The sequence below is a fragment of the Eptatretus burgeri genome, chromosome 4, assembly GCF_056783735.1.
Source record: "Eptatretus burgeri isolate ZD-2024b chromosome 4, Ebu_testis_v1, whole genome shotgun sequence".
NCBI lineage: Eukaryota > Metazoa > Chordata > Myxini > Myxiniformes > Myxinidae > Eptatretus > Eptatretus burgeri.
The window spans coordinates 122,348,090-122,373,605 of record NC_140964.1 but is presented as its reverse complement, the minus strand read 5'-3'; the positions used below and the strand labels follow the sequence as shown (position 1 = coordinate 122,373,605).

At 42.1% G+C, this 25,516-nt stretch overlaps 2 long non-coding RNA genes across 5 annotated transcripts in view; one reads left to right on the top strand and one right to left on the bottom strand.

Moving 5' to 3' along the window:
• The window catches only part of LOC147029008 (uncharacterized), a 43,628-nt gene extending 22,627 nt beyond the window's left edge, over nucleotides 1-21,001 (top strand). The window contains exons 3-4 of the long non-coding RNA XR_015057802.1: nucleotides 14,704-14,803; nucleotides 20,869-21,001. This is a non-coding gene — a long non-coding RNA (uncharacterized LOC147029008). The remainder of the gene's footprint in view (nucleotides 1-14,703; nucleotides 14,804-20,868) is intronic.
• Nucleotides 1-25,516, bottom strand: part of LOC147029007 (uncharacterized) — a 57,064-nt gene that overhangs the window by 23,564 nt on the left and 7,984 nt on the right. For 3 of the 4 annotated variants that reach the window (XR_015057798.1, XR_015057800.1, XR_015057797.1), the window contains one exon: nucleotides 18,672-18,805. This is a non-coding gene — a long non-coding RNA (uncharacterized LOC147029007). Of the gene's footprint in view, nucleotides 1-18,671; nucleotides 18,806-23,274; nucleotides 23,590-25,516 lie in introns of all 4 variants that reach the window. The other variant, XR_015057799.1, reaches the window with a different exon arrangement.

Genomic DNA, 25,516 nt, shown 5'->3' with positions numbered 1-25,516 from the left:
GAATCCAGACCCGGATAAAATATATATATATATATATATATATATATATATATATATATATTTTTTTTTTCCAAGTGATTCTTCATCATTGAGAGATGGGGCCAAAACTATGTTTATCACGATATTTCAAAAAGTTGTGGACGAGTTATGACAAAACTTGGTGGATGAGTGAGGTAGGTGACAAGAACAAGCTGGTTAGATTTCGGTCGAGGTCCGGATTCAGATCCGTCCTATCAGTGGGGTACAAATCATAAACTGTTCATCCTTGTGGAGGTACAGTATGTGCTCTACCGAGTGCTGTTCTACTTCATAACCTTATTTGGGGTGGGGGTGGGTGCAAAATGCCCCCCTCATCGATTTTCGCATTAACTTCCAAAAACGCCACCAAAATAGGCGAGCCCAGATTGGGTTAAAGCATCATCGGCAGAGCTTAAATACCTTAAAACCCTGCATTCACCGAAATATCTTTGGAATATTTCGATTGCTTTAAGAAACAAAGATCAAGACAATCTTACGAGTTCCACAACTGCAGCCTATGATAAATCCCTCGTCCCCAAGGATGACGGAGGTGCTGCAAAATCACCAATAAAAACAAAGATGTTGATGCCTAACTGTAGCCTTCACACAAAGGCATGTTGCAGGGGATGTTATTGCAGAATTTTCAGACCCAAAACATAGAAAATCCACATACTTTACAAAGTAACCCTCTGCAAGACGTCGGCAGCAAATAATAAAGGAAGTGAGTTGCACCAGCTGTTTACCAAGTGTACCCCAAAAAACTTCTTTGTACTTTTAAGTTTGAATGGTGAACGTATTTCCACCTTGATAGTCCCAATTGACGCACACAGCTGACGTGCCATCAATATGGCCTGGAGGTAGCACCTAGGACCTTGCACCTGGAGGCCCCTAATTTTGGGTGTTGGTACTTCAGAATCTGGGCAGTAACAGGTACTTCCCTCCCCCCCCCCCCAATGCTTACATACAAGAGAGGTGACCGAACATTACAGAGCAATGTGGTGGGATTGAACTTGAAGTGTTATGTAATTATTGAAGAAGTGTATTGAGATGAGTGTCATGGGGAGGAGTGTCTAAAATTGCTGGAAAATGTATCTGGAGGGCCCCTGATCACCCCACATCAAAAATAAGGTCTTCACATCATTTGGCAGAGTGCCAATGCCCTGTCCCAATTTAAAATTTCTCTCCAGGTAGTTTGCAGGGTTATGATCAGCTTTTACAGACTCAGTAGCTTAATGGTCCGCCATGAGTCTGGGAGGCTGGCAGTTTGAAACTTGGCTGAATTATACCAAATGCTTCAATAACGGTACGTGTTGCTTCCTTGATAGCAACAATAGCACAGGCTTTGATGGCCCTAATGGCCTCCTGCATTGAAGTTCTTGGAAGGGAACTCGTATACAGTACACACTGGTGTACAGTTTGACAGACTTCATTCTTGCGTCGATACTGCTTGGTTAAATCAACCAGTCCTTGTGTTGTTGAGCATCAATCTTTTGTTCACCAGTTCAAACTCGCGCAGGAGAAACAGGATCACATCTAAATCCAGCCAGCGTGTTACCAATTTCATCAGAGGAATCACGAGGCCCAAATGTCCCATGGAAATTACGTGTACAAACTTACGCGACGTATCACACTTCTGGTATACGAGTCTCTAAGAGAGAAATGCTGTATTAATTAACCAGACAAATGCTTAGTTTATCACTTAAATGACGAATAGACAAGTATGTCCTATGCAATCTGATAGTAACTTTATGACTGCAAGATAGCCTCATGGCAAGTACTTTGCTGGATGATTTGCAATTCCCTCCCCAGTGACTATTATGACAAAAAAAAAAATCAGCCTTTTTACAGCCATTTTTCCCTGCTGAGCAAATGTTAGCTTTTTGCGGGTCCATGCAATCATGGTTCCCTTCTTGAGGCAATGCTTTATTGCCGGATGCCCTTCCTGGCACCAACCCTGTTTGCCTCTGACAACACACAGGGATATGGTACACCTATTCTAACCGGGGCATACACTGGGACCAGGACACTGGTACTCATTTCGCCGACCTCGGAAGGATGACAGGCTGAGTCAACCCCCTGGTGTTAATTCTGTGGACAACAAGGCTCGAACTCAGGACCCAAGGATTCCAAGCCACCACCATAACCACAAAGCCAACACCAGGCTCGACTGTCATGACAGAAAAAGCAAAAATATTTTGAATATACTTAAGTAATGAATCTACATGTGCGTTATATTTATTTGTTTGTACAGTCTTCTTCTTCTTCCTTCGGCTGCTCCCGTTAGGGGTCGCCACAGCGGATCATCCGAATGATCCGCATCGTGATTTGGCACATGTTTTACGCCGGATGCCCTTCCTGACGCAACCCTGGTCGCCTCTTACGACACAGGGATATGGTACACCTATTTTAACCGGGGTATACACCGGCCCAGTACACTGGTACTCACTTCGCCGACCTCAGAAGGATGACAGGCTGAGTCAACCCCCTGGTGTATTAATTCAGTGGCCGAACGGGGCTTGAACTCAGGACCTTTTGGATCCCAAGCCGCTGCCCTAACCACTGCGCCATCACCAGGCTTTTGTTTGTACAGAGTATGTTAACGAAAAAATAGAATATAAGCTTAACGATACAAACCTGGAGAGGTGCGATGATAAAGAAGCTTGTTGCCAACGTACTTTCTCTGAGAAAGGACGGTTTGGGTGTGTTTCTGATAATATGACGGCTGGTCTGCTCATGTTTTCTGATTAGAAACTCACCCAAATCACACACTCTCTTTCCCACCATCTGAGTGTAAAGTCCATTGTTACAAATGAGAGACAGTGATTAAAACAACTCAATCGTAGCTAAATTGAATGACGATTCCAAAAGATTGAAAGATATGAGGAACATACAAAAGACTGCGAATGAGATACAATAGTCCAAAGATATACCAACGTCTTAGTTTTTCAATACACAGGTGTATTTAATTGTTGAAAAATCCTTACTTTACAACATTGTTATGTGGAAAGGGGGAGGGGGGGATCCATAGCTACCTTGTGTCAAGACTTTAGTTTTGACCATGTGATCCAGTTGGTTCGCATAACCGTACTCCAGTTGTATCAGGGTATTTGTCAGAAGTAAGTCATATTGGAAAACGTGCGCCAAAGCGGTGGTGAGTGTAGATCTTACAACTATACAGAAGTTCAGACATAATAAGGTTGTATTATATTGACCTGCATAGGTGAAGCCAAGTGAGGACTTGTGGCATTTAACACCAAAGGCAAGCATGACTACATGCATTTAAAAGGACATTGAACAAACTGTTTGACCACCGCACCACAAGCCATGGTGGGGAAATCGGCTGTAGAGTCCTGGAGAGGGGCGAAGACTTTTCTTTGGGGCCGCCCCATGGGGTACGATGGCCCAGAAGATGGCACCACCTATGCCAGCAGGTCGCCAATGACAGAGACCCGCCATGCATGAGGAGGTCCCAGAGTTTACAAAGGCTGTGGCCACATATGTGGACAGCAGTTGAGCCTTGGTCATTGAAGAGGTAATTGATCTCTTCACACTGTCTCTGGTTCATCATTAGAGGAAGAACTGCTGTGGAGAGATGCGGACACTGCAATGTTCTGGTCTCCTGCAATGTTCTGGAAGCAGCATCGCTGCTTCCATCCTTCCTACCTTGAGCTGCACTTCATTCTGTGCTACAGCAACTTGTAGGCCTTGCATCAGCTCGTGCTTGCCAAAAGCTTTCACCTGTCTCCTTTGGTCTTCTTGTATGAGTCTGGTATTTTCGCGCCATTGTGTATTTGTTTATTCCTTCTCTTGTACCTGGTGTTGGCTTAATGGTGAGGGTGGCGGGCTTTGGACCCGAGGATCCTGAGTTCAAATCCCGCTCAGCTGTTGAATTAATACCAGTTGGGGTTAACTCAGCCTGTCATCCTTCCGAGGTTGGCAAAATGAGTGCCAGCATGCTGGTATACTGTCGGAGTGGTGACCTGTCCAGGATTGTGCCCAATAGCCAAGGACACTGCTTCAGCAGCACCAACGCTCTGCACAGAGTATGGACCCAATATCTCTCTCTATCTCTATCTCTATCTCTATCTCTATCTCTATCTCTATCTCTATCTCTATCTCTATCTCTATCTCACACAAGTTTAGATTTCCGCATCTGTCCTCGTACGCCAGACCCGTCCGGGTATTGTCTCGACTCCCTGGGTCTCATTTCTTTCAATAAACCATTTTATTTAGAAGAAGCGTCTTCCCGCCTTTTTCCTCCCCTGTATTTCACTGCCAGATTCGGCTTGGAAACGAGACCCAGGGAGTGATATATTTGGGTGATTTGTGGGGAAACGTCGTAAAGCAAACCCTCAAATATTGTGGTTTCTAATACCACGGGTTTCCACCAATAGCAGACAACATATTGTGTTCCAATTTCGTTATTGCGGTATTTAATTTCAGCCAATCACGGTTTTTGAGCTGAGGTGAGTCATTGTTTGTGTTTGTGTGCGCTATTACCTCCCATTACAAGCCTTTTCTTGCGTTTTTTTTTGTGCACCGTTAATTGCAGTAATCAGACCTGCGCATACGGGAATGAAGCTAAGTTTAAAAATGAATCGTCATTGAACAGGAAATGACATGCAGAGATTCTGTAATACTCGATCTACAATATCTAGTGAACACACAACAGTTAATAATGGCACTCAAACGTCATACGACGGACAAAATTAGTCATGCCAAAGGGGAGAGAAAGATATGACGTGCAAAAAAAAAAAATCGCATCTGTCCTCGTACTTTTTGTTTACCTCGTACCTCGTACCTCGTACTTGTTAGATAAGTTGGCAAGAGGTGAAGATGCGGCATATATGGGCCGCCATGACTGGATCAATGAATCAACTGTGTGGTAAACGTGAGTCAAATATCCATGTAAGTGTTCGTGCCAGTAAAGCGCAAAGTGTCATTCCAGTCCCGTGATCCTCTTATTGAAAGGATGGAAAAAGTGCTTCATGTTTGGATCGAGGACCAAACAAAAAAAAACAAATGCCTTTGAGTGGGCCGGTGTACAAGAGAAACCATTGTGGATTTACCAACATTTCCACGAGGCATCCAGGACCGAGCTGATCCAACAGCCATCGCAAGTTCTACATCCACATCTTTATAATCCCCCCCTCCCCCAAGAGCATCATAATCATCTCTGAGCTAAAACTTGTGTTTTCTATTTACAGCAGAGACCAGTAAGAACGAGTACGTAATATGTTTATCCTCACCCACCTCGTCATTGTGTAACTCGAGGGGGAGCACTCGGTAGAGTGCAAAACCTCTGCCGCCAATACTGCTGGGTCACTTAAGTGAACCTGATATCCTATTCATTGTCGGTCAAAACGGATCAGACTCTACTGAACCACGATTGAATAAACCAAACTCGATCGACGCACATATAGAAATGCCAAAAAAAAAAATCGAAATTTTTTTGAAAAAAAAGTTACAAAATTTGTTTTTTTTTCTCTAACAAATTTTTTGGGGGGTTGGAAATCACTTAAAACATGTAGAAATGCAAAAAAATAATTAAAATATTTTTCAAATAAAATAATTTTTTTGAAAAAAAGTTGCAAAATTTTGTTTTTTTTTTCTCTCACAATTTTTTTTTTGGTTGGAAATCACTTAAAACATGTAGAAATGCAAAAACAAAATTTCAAATATTTTTTCAAAATGGCCACCTAGCGGCCATATTGGACTTTGGACCAAGTCCAAAATCTAATGGCATGATCCTTGGACCATACCTAATCCCCCCACCAAGTTTCGTCGAAATCCGTCCAGTTTTTCCGTAATAGTGTTCACAAACAAAAAAACAAAAAAACAAACAAACAAGCAGTCATAGACTGGTACTTACGAAATCGTCAACTTGACCTCAGACCTTGTCTAATAAAAGCTGTCTCAAAAGAAGGTAGCGACGCAAACCAGAAGTTTCTACGATGATTCTGTACCAAACCATCAAAAATCGTAACGTCGACCGAAGCAAAAATCTCCATTTCTCCACGCAATTATTTTATATTATTTCATCAAAGTCACAAAACCGTAATATTCGGCCATCCACCAACAATCTTTACATAATCTGACGGCTCAGCAAGTCAGGCATGCGACGATAACCTTTATGGGGATAAAAAAAATGACTTTTAAACACCATCGTTATCGAAAACACCGTCAGCGCGTACACGGAAAACCTTTACGTGACTCAACGCCGCCTCTGCTCGAGCGCACTGCATCACGTGACGACCCGTGACGCGTCGAGTGAAATATTTTTTATACAATCTTAAAACGTCTCCAAAACATCCGATTTTTACCAGAATTTCGACAACCGAGTTTTAAGCATCCTAAGCGATCGCAAAAACCGAAGACAAAATTAAAATCGATGTTAAAACGAACTCGTAACGTCGAGCGAAGCAAAAATCTCCATTTCTCCACGCAATTATTTAATATTATTTTTTCAAAGTCACAAAACCATAATATTCGGCCATCCACCAACAATCTTTACATAATCCGACGGCTCAGTGAGTCAGGCATGCGACGATAACCTTTATTGGAATAAAAAATGACTTTTAAACACCATCTTTATCGAAAACACCCTCAGCGCGCACACGGAAAACCTTTACGTGACTCAATGACGCGTCTGCTCGAGCGCGCTGCATCATGTGATGACCCGTGACGCGTTGAGTGAAATATTTTTTATACAATCTTAAAACGTCTCCAAAACATCGGATTTTTACCAGAATTTCGACAACCGAGTTTTAAGCGTCCTAAGCGATTGCAAAACCTGAAGACAAAATTAAAATCGAAGTTAAACGAACTCGTAACGTCGAGCGAAGCAAAAATACTCCATTTCTCCACATGAATTTACGGAATTATGTTTGACCTCACTGTGACCTTGACCTTTGACCGATTTTGACCAAAATATAATCAGCGTGAGCCATCACCCTCCTGAATCACGTGGTGTAATTTGACATTGGTATCTTGTTCCTTTCTCGAGTTATCGTGCCTGCAAACAAACACACAAGCAGTCATAGACTGGAACTTACGAAATCGTCAACTTGACCTCTGACCTTGTCTAATAAAAGCTGTCTCAAGAGAAGGTAGCGACGCAAACCAGAAGTTTCTACGATGATTCTGCACCAAACCATCAAAAATCAAATGTTTTGGATGTTTGACCTCACTGTGACCTTGACCTTTGACCGATTTTGACTAAAATCTAATCGGCACTAGCAATCACCCTCCTGAATGAAGTGGTGTAATTTGACATTGGTAGCTTCTTCCGTTCTCGAGTTATCTGTACCAAACCATCAAAATCGAATATTTGACCTCACTGTGACCTTGACCTTTGACCGATTTTGACCAAAATCTAATCAGTGTTCGCCATCACCCTCCTGAACCACGTGGTGTAATTTGACATTGGTAGCTTCTTCCGTTCTCGAGTTATCGTGCCGACAAACAAACACACAAACAAGCAAACAAACAAACAAACAGAAACGTAAGTCATCAATATACTTCCGAAATCTTTAGATTTCGTAAGTAGCAAGCAGTCATAGACTGGTACTTACGAAATCGTCAACTTGACCTCTGACCTTGTCGAATAAAAGCTGTCTCTCGAGAAGGTAGCGACGCAAACCAGAAGTTTCTACGATGATTCTGTACCAAACCATCAAAAATCGAATGTTTTTAATGTTTGACCTCACTGTGACCTTGACCATTGACCGATTTCTACCAAAATCTAATCAGCGCTAGCCACCACCCTCCTGAATCACGTGGTGTAATTTGACATTGGTAGCTTCTTCCGTTCTCGAGTTATCGTGCCTACAAACAAACAAGCAAGCAGTCATAGACTGGTACTTACGAAATCGTCAACTTGACCTCTGACCTTGTCTGATAAAAGCTGTCTCTTGAGAAGGTAGCGACACAAACCAGAAGTTTCTACGATGATTCTGTACCAAACCATCAAAAATCGAATGTTTTGGTTGTTTGACCTCACTGTGACCTTGACCTTTGACCGATTTTGACCAAAATCTAATCAGCGCTAGCCATCACCCTCCTGAATCACGTGGTATAATTTGACATTGGAAGCTTCTTCCATTCTCGAGTTATCATTTTTGGATGTTTGACCTCACTGTGACCTTGACCTTTGACCGATTTTTACCAAAATCTAATCAGCACTATCCATCAGCCTCCTGAATCACGTGGTGTAATTTGACATTGGTAGCTTCTTCCGTTCTCGAGTTATCGTGCCTACAAACAAACAAACAAACAGAAACGGAAGGCATCAATATACTTACAAAACCTTTAGAATTCGTAAGTGACAAACAAACAGACAGGAGTGAAAACAGTAACCTCCGTCCATATTTGATGGCGGAGGTTAAAAATCACCTTGCTTTTGAATAAATTAAAAAGGTAAAGGTCTTGTGTTTTTGTTTAATTTACACTATTTATTCTATTGACATGTTTATTTCATTGTTAATATGCTTTTGTTTTTTTTTTGTATGTTTATTTCTGGCTGCCGTTGATCTTCCCCTATATTTCCTCAAAGCCCAGGAACCGACCCCCCCCCCCTCTTTTCACATTAGTCTTTGGTTTCCATGATCTTGGTTTTAACTATCACGGCATTTTCCAGGGACCTAACCCCCCACAATATTTGAGGATTTACCGTGTTAGTGTACTTTAATGATTCAGTGTTTCGGCATTCTCGGAGGCTTTAATCAGACCTGCAACTCAGTCTGTTCGGATTAACACTGTCTGATGTGGCAATATTGTTGAAGTCCCTGGACTCATCTCAGTTGGCCAATCGGAATCCCGATGAACCGCATCAAAACAGTCATGTTGGCCAACTGATTGTCACTCTAAACAGGGTATCTAGCCTGTTTGCCACAGTGCTGTGCTCAGTTGGAACACACGCGCCAGTGAGGTAACACGCTCATTGTTCCGTGCGCCTGATCACCCAAATTTGTGACCCAAGCTGTGTCCGCTTGGATGCAGGCACATTTCCTACTGAGCGCTCATTGCCACAAACCAAATCAGTCCTTTTTAACGGACGTTATATAGCCAATGTCGCTCCCGATGAAATACAACTCTAATCACTCTGAGATCAACTGATTTTATAATGGTGTTCTGAACAGACAAAAAGGGTATAATCCCTCATACAGCGGCTTGCCAGCTCTTGGGTGACGGAGTGGGAGGGGGAGTCCACGCACTCTAACGCTATGATGGCCAATGAGCAAGATACACATCCACGGATCGACTCTGTTCCCAGGGGGTAGGCTAGCATTTCCAAATAATGGCTTCTAAATCATATGTCGACTGATACTACAGGTTATCAGTGTGGGGTCTGGCCCTGCTTATGGCAGCGGACAGTTTGTATGTTGCAAGGACTGCAACTCATTCACAGAAATCTTTCTCCTTTGATCATATTAGCCATGTCCATGCGGTGCTTTGCTGATGGGTTTATTCAAAAGACAGCATTTTGCACTTCACAAACATATTGGATATCTATCTATCTGTGGAGTGTCAAGGAGGATGTAAAATGAAGTGAAACATGCAAAAAAAAAAGGATATTTTATAACACTGTGTTGTTGCTGCTACTGCTGCTGCTGCTGCTGCTGCTGCTGCTGCTGCTGCTGCTGCTGCTGCTGCTGCTGCTGCTGCTGCTGCTGCTGCTGCTGCTGCTGCTCGTGCTGCTGCTGCTGTCGTGGCTGTGGCTGTGGCTGTTGCTGTTTGTATGCTCCTTCTGTGTACTATTATATATTTTCCTATTGCTTGGACAATTATTACTCCACATGTACAGTATAATAATAATTATGTGTGCTCCTTCTGCATCTTTCATGCTTTATTCAAAAGGGTTCCTGCTGTCGTACCGTTGGAACTGCTATATTCAAGCTTCAAGTCCTGCTTCTCCTTCTTCATCCCCAAAATATGGGCTTTAAAACGAGAATCTCGATAATTAAACGGACACAAATTTTTGTTACAAGTAATTTGGTTATTCGCCTTCCAATGGTACAATTGTTGTTGTTGTATGAAAACAGGAACTCTTGAGAATAAAGCACGATGCGCGCGCACACACACACACACACACACACACACACACACACACACACACACACACACACACACACACACACACACACACACACACACACACACACACACACACACACACACACACACACACACGATTTGTGGTGTGATTAAGGGAAGAGCAGAACATCTTCAGAGCAATGAGAAGCCCCAAAATAGCAGAAGGGCTTGACAGAAGAAACGATGGCTCCAGTAGAGCATGTTGAGCTGCTCTACATGAACCATGATTGGATGGATAAACATAATGGACAGTGGGAAATGAAAGGAGGGACCAGGAGAAATATCGCAATTTCATTGAGGAACAACATCACATATGCACAAAGAAAAGACGTGAGCAAGCTGAATAGCATCAAGCATTTGCTGGAGCAAAGGAACGTCTTAAATCCAAATGGGACAGCCGGCTTTACCTCCCCCAACCCCAAGGAAAGTGTACTCTGGGATGCAGCGCCCCTTGCTGGAACTGCTTCATCATGGCAGTTTTTTTTAAGTCAGGCAGGGTTCAAACCCACATGAGACAGCTCAATTGCGAGCACACAACCAAATAACCTTTCCTGCCACCCATCTGAGACAGGTATGTGATGTTGTGTAAGAATAAGCAAAAGGTAAAGAGTTCATCAGACAAAAAAATTAGTTCATTAGACAAAAACGCACTAAGCATTGTGTACCGATAAGATGAGTGTGTGTTGGCTTAACGGTTAAAGTTGCTGGCCAAAGATCTGAAGGTCTTAAGTTCGAGCCCCTGTCATGCCATTGTTGAAATAACACCTGGTTGGTCATTCTTCTGAGGTCGGCAAAATGAGTAGCAACTTACTGGGGTTATAAGCCAATCGAGCATCCTGCGTCGGTCGGAGTGGCGACCCATCCAGGATCGTACTCCTTGGCCAAATGAAACTGCCTCGGTAGCACTATGCGTCTCAGGTGTGAAAGGGATAGTTATTTATTTTCGATAAGAGGAAGGTTTTAAAAATCGAGAAAGTTCAAAATGGTGCAGCACCATTACGAGGCATGTCATGCTGTGTCTTATCTCTATTTAATTTACTTCTGTTTTCTTTTTAAAAGCAGACGGTAAAGAGCAGAAACAGTGTGAGGGCAAATGAAGGGCAGACAAAGATTAAGAGGCCATTGACCTTTTTGCAGTAGGAGAGGAACAGACAGATACTGCTGTTTGGCTTCCTGATGGATAATGCTGATACCCAGTGCTTTTAGTCTGCCATAAATCCAGAAGGGGAGAGTGTGGGAACCCAGTAACACCGCTTGCATGATTATTGTGTTGCTGAGAAAGAATTTGGCCTGATTGCATAGTTCCATTCAGAATCTGTCTCGAAAAGCAGACTTCAAAAAAATACTCTGTCCACAATGGATCAACACTCATGGCTAATGCTAAGAGCTCAAGAGGTGGTGCTTTTTGCAGAAACTTTGTTTGGTGGCTATACGTTGTCCAATTTGAATGCTTTGCACGTTTCTCTTGATGAGATGAGCTTTTCCAGTGGGTGTCTTCTTTCTTTGTTGACTTTTAGAATTCCTATTGTGTATATGGATGATCAAACCTGGGGTTGGCTTTGCGGTTAAAGTGGTTAGCTTGGGACCTGAAGGTCATGAGCTTGAGCCTTTGTCCACCATCGAATTAGCACCAGGTGGGGTTGACTCAGCCTGTCATCATTCTGAGGTCGGCAAAATGAGTACCAGTGTACTGGGGTGATAACCATTCGGGGTAACCTGCGTCAGTGTGGCGACCAATCCAGGACTGTACTCCTTGCCAATGAAACTGTCTCGGCAGCAATATGTGCCTTTATGGCACGAAAGGAATCCATCCATCCATTGAGACCATACTGTGTGCAGAGCATCGGTGCTGCCGAAGCAGTCTCCTGGGCCATTGGGAAAAATCCTGGATGGGTCGCCACGCCAACACAGGATACTTGAATGGCTCAATGATCCCAGCATGCTGGCACTCATTTGGCCGAACTCAGGAGGATGACAGGCAGAGTCAACCCGACTTAGTATTAACGCAACAGCTGAGTGGGATTTGAACTCAGGACTCTAGCATCCCAAGCCCACCACCCTAACCATTAAGCCAACACACAAAAGGGTGGATGATGATGATGATGATGATGATGATGATGATGATGATGATGATGATGATGATGATGATGATGATGATGATGATGATGATGATGATGATGATGATGATGATGATGATGATGATGATGATGATGATGATGATGATGATGGATCTGTGATATCTACGATCCCTTGCATTATAGAATATGTTCGTAGTTGTCGAGGATGTTAACCTGGAAATAAGCTTCCAATGTGGCTGAGAAAACATCTTGTCACTTTCAAATTTTGGAACATCCCTCTCCTCCTCCAATTTTTCTACTTGTTGCATGGGTCTGATGCTTTTTAGTTTGTCTGACATTCATTTTGGCACTATTTTTGTATTTACTACCCCATTTAGTTTGGGTATTTACTAGTATTTACTACCTAAACCCTCATTAGGGTGTTTACTCGTGTTTACTGCCTCAATTTTGTTTGATAGCAGTGCAGATACTCATCCAATTTGAGGTTCATATACGGAGTGGGTTCAAACATGAAGGCCTCTTCATAATTCCGGAATGCGTGAATGTGAACTCGACGACAATTGCCCACGTTGTTAATGGAATGTTTCCTACGTCATTTAACACATGGCAGCAGTCTACATCACGTGGTGTTTCAATGGTCCCCTTGTACGTGCAGATGTACTTGTACACTGGAAAATGGCCACTTTCAGCTTACATGAGCAAAACGTCGTCATCAAAAATAAATTGCACTGAAATGATCAAGCTCCTTTGGATATTCATTGCCAGCTGGTTGTGATGTGTTTAGAGTCCACCGTGGACGCTGAGGTTGTTTGAAGCTGGGTGTTGAAGTTTAAAGAGGGACATGAAAGCCACACAAGTGAGCCTCATTGCAGATGACTCCAAGCAGACTCTTCACTGAATGACATTCAGCGTGTGGAAGCATCAGGTATATCAAATGGTTCTGTGTACACGATTTTACACACCAACCTCAAAATTTCAAAAGTTTCTGCACGTTGGGTGTTGCAAATGTTCATGGATGACCACACGATTGCACAATTCTCCACGTTTCAGAACATGGTGACCAGGAATGCAGTGAGTGAGGGACAGTTTCTGAACACCAATGCGACTGGATGAAACCTGGATGCCTTGCTTCAATCCAGAAAGCATCAGGTAGTTGGCGCAGTGGAAGCATCTAAACTCACCTCCACCAAAGAAATTTGGTGTGCAGGCATCAGCAGATAGGATGATAGTAGTCATCTTTTGGGAAGCTTGTGCCATCATTCTCACCCTTTGCATTCCAAATGGGACTTGTCACTGCTAACGGTTTGGTGAGACGTTGGAAAAACTGCTTTTGTCAAGCATGCAGAAGAAGAAACATCTGGAACTTACAATGTCGGGGTTTCGCTTCCACCACCATGATGCTCCCTCACATCGAGCTGCTCAAGTGCAAGACTTTTTCAAAGAGCCATGCATTGAATTGATCCCATATACAACTTTTAACAGGACCTTGCACTTTGGTTGTTTACAAAAACGAGGCAACCTTCATGGTCGCAACCTCGCCTCCAGATTAGGGTTGGTATCAGCGATTTTATCAGTGAGCTCCATGCATACTCCTGAAAAAGGCTTCGCTGCACCCTTCACATCATGCGTGGACAGGTGCCAAAAGAGTACAGCACCCCTCCAGGACTGCATTGAAAAGTGACATATATGTGTCATTTTTGTGGGTCTTACATGCCCTGTTGAAATAAATGAGGAGATATTCATATTTGAAGGCACATCGAATCGCATGTCGTGCATTGGTTGGAACAGGTATTATAGCTTAGATCTCCTCTGTGTTTGATTCCAAAAGTAACTGTAAACTATCATTCCAGTGCTTCACAGGCGGCGAATTGCATCAACGAGTTCGCCATTCATTGAAAGGGATGTCAAACCAGCTGTCATCTGTTAGCATTTTTTGATGGACATTAGGATCCCACTATTTCTTTTGAAAAAATAGGCCATAATGTGTTGGTACCCAAGCCAAATTCTAAATTCCTGCACTCTTCTATGGGGGCACTGCATCAGTGACGTAGTCGTGCCTCCAGAAACAAGAAAACTTATGAACAGGTACAATGTACACAGGAACAAATGTGCGTTGGACCCATAACCGCAGTCGTTTAAAAAAATAAATATTGGAGATCAACCTTAGTGTAAGCTTTCGATTCAATCAAATGCAAAAATGTATGGCAAATTTGTTGTGAGCTTTATTCATAAATATCGCATATGAAATTTGGTGTAAGCACCTGGGAGCCGTGTTTACACACCAAACGTGTTATTCCAGATAGCTAAGCAAAAAAATTTGCAATTTCAATGTTATTGACAAAACCTAGTCACCAGAGCCATCTGCCAGCAGCTAAGGTGGTTCTGTGTATCGCAAGCCATATGGCAGGCAGCATGGTTGGCATATTTCTCTTGGCTTGACTGAACATGCAGGTTTTTACTGTGAACTCTCCAGTCAATGGAATCCAACTTCCCCCCACTCTTGCCTTTCCAGTAACTGCTTATGAGTGAGCTCTCTGTGAATATTTCTCTCAAAGGAGCATTGCAAGATGACTTGAAGGTGTGCTCACGAGGATCCGTCCACCAACTAAGAGGTAGACAAAGAATACAACGCTTTAGCTTGGGTAAACATTTGGGGAAATAATTTGTTCATGGGTCATTCATATGAACCAATGTCTCGGAGATCGATCACTCTCCTGGATGTGCAAGCGGTACCTTGGTTGTCAAAGTTACACTGCTGCCTTTTGGTTTCACATGTTATTTTAACACAGTGGACATGATCGTACCTCTAAGCATTGATGGTGAGTCACCAAAGAGAACATCAACATATTGTTCATTTGATAGTTCTCCGACTTTGTTACTTACGAAATTTAAAGATTTCGTAAGTATAGTGATCACTTCCGTCCTCTGTTTGTATGTTTGTTTGTAGGCAGGATAACTCGAGAACGGAAGAAGCTACCAATGTCAAATTACACCACGTGATTCGGGAGGGCGATGGCTAGCGCTGATTAGATTTTGGTCAAAATCGGTCAAAGGTCAAGGTCACAGTGAGGTCAAATATTCGATTTTTAATGGTTTGATACAGAATCATCGTAGAAACTTCTGGTTTGCGTTGCTACCTTCTCTAGCGAAAGCTTTTATTAGACAAGGTCAGAGGTCAAGTTGATGATTTCGGAAGTCCCAGTCCATGACTGCTTGTTACTCACGAAACATAAAGATTTCGTAAGTATATTGATGACTTCCGTCCTCTGTTTGTGTGTTTGTTTGTGTGTGTGTTTGTGTGTTTGTTTGTAGGCATGATAACTCGAGAACAGAAGAAGCTACCAATGTCAAATTACACCACGTGATTCAGGAGGGTGATGGCTGGTGCTGATTAGATTTTGGTCAAAATCGGTCAAGGTCACAGTGAGGTCAAACATAATTCCATAAATTCATGTGGAGAAATGGAGTATTCTTGCTTCGGTCGACGTTATGAGTTCGTTTTAACTTCGATTTTAATTTTGACTTCGGTTTTTGCGATCGCTTAGGACGCTTAACACTCGGTTGTCGAAATTCTGGTACAAATCGAATGTTTTGGAGACGTTTTAAGATTGTTTAAAAAATATTTCACTTGCCACGTCACGGCTCGTCAAGTGGTGCAGCACGCTCGAGCAGACGCGTCATTGAGTCACGTCATTGAGTCAAGTAAAGGTTTTGCGTGTGCGCGGTGACGGTGTTTTCGATAAAGATGGCGTTTAAAATTAATTTTTTATCCCAATAAAGGTTACCGTCGCATGCTTGACTCGCTAAGCCATCGGATTATGTAAAGATTGTTGGTCGATGGTCAAATATTACGGTTTTGTGACTTTGATAAAATAATATTAAATAATTGCGTGGAGAAATGGAGATTTTTGCTTCGGTCGACGTTACGATTTTTGATGGTTTGGTACAGAATCATCGTAGAAACTTCTGGTTTGCGTCGCCACCTTCTCAAGAGAGAACTTTTATTAGACAAGGTCAGAGGTCAAGTTGACGGTTTCGTAAGTAACAGTCTATGACTGCTTGTTTGTTTGTAGGCACGATAACTCGAGAACAGAAGAAGCTACCAATGTCAAATTACACCAGGTGATTTAGGAGGGTGATGGCTTGCGCTGATTAGATTTTGGTCAAAATCGGTCAAAGGTCAAGGTCACAGTGAGGTCAAACATTCGATTTTTGATGGTTTCGTACAGAATCATTGTAGAAACTTCTGGTTTGCATCGATACCTTCTCGAGAGACAGCTTTTATAAGACAAGGTCAGAGGTCAAGTTGACAATTTCGTAAGTACCAGTCTCTGACTGCTTGTTACTTACGAAATCTAAAGATTTCGTAAGTATATTGATGACTTCCGTTTCTGTTTGTTTGTTTGTTTGTTTGTTTGTATGTTTGTTTGTTTGTTTGTAGGCACGATAACTCGAGAACGGAAGAAGCTACCAATGTCAAATTACACCACGTGATTCAGGAGGGTGGTGGCTAGCGCTGCTTAGATTTTGGTCAAAATCGATCAAAGGTCAAGGTCACAGTGAGGTCAAACATTCGATTTTTGATGGTTTGGAACAGAATCATCGAAGAAACTTCTGGTTTGCGTCGCTACCTTCTCCAGAGACAGCTTTTATAAGACAAGGTCAGAGGTCAAGTTGACGATTTCGTAAGTACCAGTCTATGACTGCTTGTTTGTTATTTTGTAGGCACGATAACTCGAGAACGGAAGAAGTTACCAATGTCAAATTACACCACGTGGTTCAGGAGGGTGATGGCTCGCGCCGATTAAATTTTGGTCAAAATCGGTCAAAGGTCAAGGTCACAGTGAGGTCAAACATCCCAAAAAAAGTTATAACTCAAGAACGGAAGAAGCTACCAATGTCAAATTACACCACGTGATTCAGGAGGGAGATGACTAGCGTTGATTAGATTTTGGTCAAAATCGGTCAAAGGTCAAGGTCACAGTGAGGTCAAACATTCGATTTTTGATGGTTTGGTACAGAATCATCATAGAAACTTCTGGTTTGCTTCGCTACCTTCTCCAGAGACAGCTTTTATTAGACAAGGTCGGAGGTCAAGTTGATGATTTCATAAGTACCAGTCTATGACTGCTTGTTTATTTATTTGGGAGGGAGGGGGGGCAGGGGACAACCTTGAGCTTCTGCAAGCTACATTCTCATGGTGGAAAACTTTGTTGTAGATCACTAGCTTCGGTGGTCTAGTCGTTAGTCGTGAATCAGTTGATCTTATGTGTTATAGTCTATACTTGTCCCAAATTTGGTTTACATTGAAAGTATACCTGGTGGTCTAGTCGTTAGAGCGTTCGATCCGAGTCTGGGAGGTTGGTGGTTCAAACCCCAACCGAGTCGTACCAAAGACTTTTAAAATGGTACTTCCTTGCTCGACGCTCAGCATTTGAAAGGATAGATTACGGACAAACGAACATAGGTTGGTAATAACAGCAAAGGCCTTTGATGGGCATCATATCTTTCTCCTGCATGAAAAGTTTCTTGCAAAGGAATTCACATTATTATCATGAGTTGAAGATCATGAGTTGAATTATCATGACTATACACATGAAAGGCTGTGTTTTCAACAGGTTTTGGAAGATATTGCCGATTTTGAACAGACATGTGTCTCTGGTAGCTATTATCTAATACACGCGTTATTCCATCCATCCATCCATCCATCCATTGGGACCATACTCTGTGCAGAGCGTTGGTGCTGCCAAAGCAGTCTCCTTGGTTATTGGGCCACAATCCTGGACGGATTGCCACACAGACACAGGATACCAGCAAGCTGGTACTCATTTTGCTGACCTCGGAAGGATGACAGGCAGAGTCAACTCCACCTGGTATTAATTCAACAGCTGAGCGGGATTTGAACTCAGGATCCGAGGATCCTTGGATCCCAAGCTCACCATCCTAACCATTAGGCCAACACCAGGCATACATGTTATTCCAGGACTGAAAAGTCAGCGAGCAATCGATATCGATCTCCTCTTCATCCATGTTATGGCATGGATAGGAGGAGCTCGATGCCTTTTTCATCTTATTTTTCATTTTTGAGCCAATGCAGTCATTCTCACAATCACTATCTCTTGAAGCTTCATTTGCAGTGGCATTCATGACTTCTACTTGATGCAAAAATTAGTTGCTGGTGATTTTTGTGATGATCTTGCGTGCAAGACCAAGTATCATTCTTCAAGATGACCTGCTTTGTTCTTGTTGTTCAAGATGGCATTATTTTTTATTTTTTTTTTTTGCTTCACCAAACAAACAAAAAAAATTAATAAATGAGTAAACAGGCGAAATGTTTTATTTCAACACTTTGTTCAGTCACCCTTTTCAACACGAGGAGCCTCAAAATTGTTTGGGATCTAATCAGTGAAATTTTGTGTCGTAGTCTGGTCCAGCTCCCCTATATGATATACGAGTTTTCTTTAATTCATTCACTCTCACCTTATGTATCAGACGCTCCCACAGGTGATCAAGTTCATATGTAGATTGTGAAGAACTCAGGGAAGAAATTGAATGTTCCATTTCCTCTTCCAGACTGGAGCTGCATGAGAGATGTGGCATGTAGCAGCCTCCTCCTGAAGAATATAGATATCAAATTTCAGTTTGATTTGTTGGTAAAATGGAAGGAAATATCTTCAAAATGTCATTGTACCATACACATAATAATTGAGACGCCTTGAACAAATAACAGGTCTGTCTTTCACCTCCGCCATATCACTGGCCATACCAAAACACTCCTACCTCCACACTTCATCATTGATTGAAACAGGAGGGGAGAAGGTCTTCGCTTATTCTCCTTCAATCCCAAGTGCACGCTCCAGATGTGAAACGTGGACTCATCAGAGTAAAGCAAATGCTGCCAATGCTCAAAGTTCTGACAAAGGTTCTGTTTCCGTGTTCCTTTGTAATAGGACGCGATCTTCTTTGCTCTGAGAACCTGTCCTGCAAACCCCTTCTGGAAATGGCTTCTCTTGCAGATGTTGTTAATGCATTAACACATCTCGTTGAGTACCTCATGTACACTTTTGTACTGAGTGCATGTGTCCTTAACCAGTTCACATGCTTTTGAAGGCCTAATTCAGATGTGAGTGTTTTCTCCCCTTTTGTCCTGTTCATTCAATCCGGTTTTTCCTTGTTGCTTCACTGCCCAATTCTTCCCTTTTTCTCCTCCTCGCTCTTCCATGAGCTTCAATTTCAGAGAAGAAACAAAATCTAAAAGCATTTCCTCTTACAAGTCAGAAATGGGGTTTTGTTTTTGTCGTGCAATATGAGGGGCATTCATGAAACTATATGGTCGAGATACACCATATATAATAGTCCAATTCGTGCCAACTTATTTTTCCAATATATAATTAGAAAATAAAATCCCATTATCCTCTTCAGGCTGGCAGGATGGCATAGACTCGAGAGGTATGCACACTTGCCTCTTGGGTGTCGAGTTTGGGTTTGAATCCCAAACCAGCGATAAACTGTCATCCCGGTGTTTAACAGGCAAGGTGATTCATCATTGTGTATGCCGTCCCTCGGATGGATGTTAAACTGGGCATCCCATCTTGCCAGCATTAGTTGGTGGACCTTAAAGGATTCCACGGTGTCCTTCGTGACGAGCACGCGAGCGAAGTTGGCACCCTGGCCAAATTCCAAGTTCGTAACCTAACTTACAGAGGGCATTGCATCAGTGGCTCAGCCATGACCTCAGCCAACGATGCTACCCCACAGCCTTTTTCTGCATACGAAAGATTATACTTTTTGCCATGTCTTGAACTATTGTGACGATTGTAGAACAAACATGTTGAACGCTCCTGATTGTAGCTCAATAGACTGGTTCCTGACTTTAGTTTTGACCTAATCACACATACCCTTGCAACAATGCTTACGCTCTGACAATGCGGGTTTCCATGCATTTCCTTACCCGAGGATGAAACGGTATATTTGGGAATGTCTGGTTGCGTCCATAATATGTGATTTCGCGAACCAGCCATGTGGGAGTGTTCGTAACTTTCTATGTGTAGTTTATAATAAATGGATTTATTTTTGCAATCCTGGAATTCCTTTGATCGATGAACTTTACACAAGTCAGTGTGACCCCCAGAATGTATGACACAATGGATTTAAGGACATTTTGCTTACTCCATGATGCTGCACCCTGCAACTCTGTCAGTTTAACTTCCGTGCTCCATTGAGCTGTGTATTTGTGGTTTATGAACGGGGACACACTGGCACAGCTGATAAAGACGATCCAGACAAAGAACGAACGACTCGCCCACATCGTTGGACCCCGTCCTTGGTGCTCCTTGGAGAGATTGTTTATATTTTTGCGGAATGAATGAATGCACGTCAAGAGCAGGATGGTACAGAGATAAGGCACTTACCTTTGAGCTGTTTAGTCTGGGTTTTATTCACCACCCGATAATAAACTGTTGTGTTGCTGTGTTTGTTAGGCAAGATGTTGCTTCGCAAAGTGTGCACTCCATTGGATGGCCGTTTAACTGGGTCTCCCAGCTGCTAGTTTTAGTTTGTGGATGTTTGAGATCCCATGGTGCTCGTTAACATTGACTAGTTATAACTTTCCATGGGAACTGCATCGATGCAAAGGCGATGAAGAAATTACATTATACTTTCCACGGCTGTTTTTCAGATATATTCCACACCTTACCGGCCTACAACCCTGTATCTGTTGAAACGACCTCTTACCTGCTAATATAACATCTTACCTGTGGACTTGCCAATATAACCTCTTACCTGCCTGTATAACCAAGCATTACTCACCTCACTTTTATAATCCTTTTCTTGAATTTTGTTTGTGTACAATTACGATCCCACCCTTGTGTTCTGTGCCGTACCCTTGGCAAATTTGTAGGTGGTGGAACTGAAGGCTAGACTTTTGCATTTATAATATGCACACCAAATCATTTGTTCAATTAAACACGCATTCTCACTGCACCCATCTTTAAGTCATTGTCAGATTGAAAAATCGTTACTCAAAACTCAGTCTATTTGAGGACTGTTTCTTACAGGAATTTAATTGGTTAACATGGGTTCAGGTAGTTCGCAGAGGCGTTTTATTATTTTCCTTTAATTATGCGTTGATGACATCGTTTTGACTATCTGTGCACACACCTTCTGTTGAGACGAGCCTTTTTTAAAATGTAAAACAAGGATGCATGACGTCCTCATCAAAGACACAGCCCCGAAACACATCTTAAAAATTGGACGTGTAGATTTTACATTGAAATAATTACATAAACAAACAAACAAATGAACATGAAAAATGTCGTGCATTTCACGATACGAGCAAAATCAAAATAAATAACAGTTGCCATGGAAACAGCAATTTTGCAACTTCGAAAATTTCACCCTGTCAAGTGTTTTACACGATCAATTGTTATGCAGAACAAATTTGGCTGATACATTTGCTAACTGCAGCCTAATAGGTGTTTTGCATGTTTCTGATGGCCTTGACCTTTAACTAATTCTGACCAAACATTACACATAAATATTCCAACCATCCACCAGGACCATACTGTGTGCAGAGCGTCGGTGCTGCCGAAGCAGTCTCCTGGGCTATTGTCCCACAACCCTGGACGGGTCGCCACTCTGACACAGGATACTCGAATGGGTCATTCTTCCCAGCAAGCTGGTACTCATTTTGCTGACCTCGGAAGGATGACAGGTTGAGTCAACCCCACCTGGTATTAATTCAACAGCCAAGCTGGATTTGAATTCAGGACCCGAGGATCCCAATATTACCACCCTAACCATTAAGCCAACACCAGACCTACATGCATGCACTACACACACACACTAAGCTTCATAAGTATCAATTTGACAAATTCAAAAATTATTGAGATATGGCAATAATAAAATCATAAAAAGTCCCATTTAATTATAACTAGACGACTCGTGAACCCGTTGTGACAATGGTTCATAAAAAAAAGTCATTAAAAAAAAAGAAAAGATAGCTTCAGCGAACTATACTGCTGAGGTTGTTTGCATTGATCATATAATCCCGAAGAGTACTTGACTGAATCGGGAATTGATTTTTTAATAATTGTTTTCGTTGCCCGATTTGAACGAAACTTGATATTGCGCGTCAATGTGAAAAAACAACAACCGGAGAAAAGAAAGTCGAAGAAATTATTGTGCGTAATCTTCTAAACACAATTTTATTTCTCAATGAACACGGAAGTATAAGATCAAAATGGCGATGTTTATTTCATGATTAAAAATAATTTGTTCTTTGTCTGTACTAAATGTTTGAGATTTTTTAATAAATCATTTCAAGAAAAAAAAAAGATAGCGCCAGCAAACTATACCGCTGAGGTTGTTTGCATTGATCAAATTCTCCCGAAGAGTACTTGACTGAATCGGGAATTGATTTTTTAAAGAATTCTTTCATTGCCCTATTTGAATGAAACTTGATACTGCACACTGCAGGAGAATGGCGAGTAAGGTGGCATGAACATTTTTGCGCTATCATGTACCGTTTTGGCTGTATTTCAGGAACATACATACGCACATTCAAGATGAGGGTTTTAGTAATATACGAGTTGACCGGTGAACCTGTTGGGTTCCCGTTGTGACAGCGGTTGATGAAAAAAAATCATTTCAAGAAAAAATAAAGATAGCTCCAGCGAACGATACCACTGAGGTTCTTTTCATTGATCAAATAATCCCAAAGAGTGCTTGACTGAATCAGGAATTGATTTTTTAACATTTTTTTTCGTTGCCTGATTTGAATGAAACTTGATACTGCACACCGCAGGAGAATGGTGAGTAAGTTGGTCGTAAAAATTTTGTGCTATCGTGTACCGATTTGGCTGCATTTCTGGAACATACATACATACATACATACATACATACATACATACATACATACATACATACAAGATGAGAGTTTCAGTAATATATAGATGGATGGGGTGAAGTTGTTGTCATGGAAACCATTGACATGTTCAAACAGTCAAATCGATTGTTCTGATTTTTGGTGAACCAATTCAGTGACTCAATATGAAAATTATGCTCAAACTATTAGTGTACCCACCTTCTGTGTTGCGGCTGTATGGACATGTGGCTCGTTTTCCTGACGCTGATCCTGCTCACCAGATTCTCTCAGCGAGGGAGTCTCATGAGTGGAGGAGGCCAGTGGGCCGACCATGTGCCTCGTGGTTGCAGCAGGTTGACCATCATCTCAAGGAGATGGGGATGGGCCTGGCATCTGCCTGGGGGATGGCCAGACGGAGGCCCCTGGAGTACCGGCGGAAAGTGGACGCAGCGACGCGCTGTTTTGGCACATGCTCCCATACCTGACCTTCCGTGTGGGTGGAGTTTGTGCATTACTTGCTGAGAAAAGTATATTCTGCAAGTTGCAAAAGTAGATGTTTGTGTGGAATGCGTCTTGGCACAAGACCACAGAGTAAGTTTCAGAGCACTGCAGGAAATCACATTTTAACAGCCACTTTGATGGTTGTCACATTAGATCTCTACAAATCAAGTAAATTCCCAATTAAAAATAAAAAGTATATCCCCTTTGTTATGCTAATCAGTACAATACATACTTTTCAAACCTAACATCAACAAATCAAACAACCTGGTCTGATAGCTGTTTGTGTGGCATTCTGGGATAGAATACATAATGAATAAATGAAAGGTCTGAAGGGTCTGAAATTGTTTCAGGGGTCTGAAGGAAATGAAGGTGTCAAAGTGTAAAGGGTCCAAATAGTGGGGCAGATAACAACAATATTTCAGAGGAATCGTGCAAATGATGATACAAGCATCAAATTTGGCACATTTGTTCTCCAGGGGATTCTAATCAAATCTGCCCGATTGATTGGCCATTTGAAAATCCAAATTTTGAAAAAAAAAAAAAAAAAAACCAAAAAAGTCAAGATCATGAATCAATGGTGGATGCTGGCGGAGATTGGTGAATGTTTCAGAAACATCATCAAAGACGTTCCAAATCTGCCATGCAGTTTTCTTCCCTTTACCGTGGAAGGCAGACACGACGTCACATCCAGTGAACGCATGGAAGTATGGGATCCCTCTCGCTTTCTCAAGTCCTATTGCAGAAACTACCTCATGGACTGGAATCCATCACGCCTTGGCTCCTTGGCCAAAGGCAATCCACATGTTCTCAAGACCAAGTTCCTGTAAGGATGGCAGTACAGATATTGCGATGACTAGTACATCCGTGTCATTTGCCTTAATGATAATGGACTTGCTGCCATCCGTCGTTGCATCCCTGGTGTGTACAAATATTCGAGTGTCAGCTTCTTCATGACAACATGGAGACACAGCATCCAGTGACTTCCTTGTGTTGCTAATGGCATCTTCTCCTTTTATGACAATGACTGTGCTTGTCGTCTGTGCTTCACACATCTTTTCCGCAAGGAAGTGAAACAGCTCAGTCTTGTTGCTGTCATCTCTAAGAAAGCTTCTCCAGTTACTTGGGGTCTTACTGGTTCCTGTCACTCTTCTGATTCCTTGCCCCCTTTTCGATCTTGCCTCGGACTTCAGACTTGACTTCTTGTACACATCAAACACTACGTCCACCCTCTCGTACCTGGCACCATAGGATTCCACCTTTGGGATGATGTCTTCTTTAGCATAGTCATCAAATATCTTTGAAGTGCGTGGAGGTAGGGCATTGATAAGTGCTGAGCCATCAATGATGACAGCATCTCCCCTTGGTTCTCTGTCTGGGATGTTCACTTGCGCTTCAAGAATTTCAGCCAGCTGTGACTTCAAATGTTTGTGAATTTTTTTTTTTTTTTTCTTCAAATTTTTCAAAATTTGGATTTTCAAATGTCCAATCGGGCAGATTTGATCAGAAAGCCCTGCAGAAGAGAAATGCCAAATTTGATGCTTGTATCATAATTTGCATGATTTTTCTACTATCTACTACACAAAAAGGATCTATGCCGTTAAGTGTATGTGGGTTGACTGAGGCTTCAGACAGTGTTTTTTGGTTTTATATATACCAGTACGTGCCCGTAAAAAAATAAAATAAAATAAAATAAAATAAAAAATAAAATAATAATAATCAATAAATAAACCACACAGGCCGTTTCTTCGCTCTCGCGTGCCCGTACGTGCGTGACCCGGAAGTTCGATATTATTCGCAGTTACCATTATTCGCAATTTAGTTTTAATACCCAATTATTCAATTAGCGCCAACGTATTTTACCTTTTCGCAATGTCGTGGCAAGGAAAAAACAAAAAGAGAAGAGAAGAGAGAGAAAAAATTTACTTCCTGGTTCAGAGCATACCAGCACTCTGATGTTCAA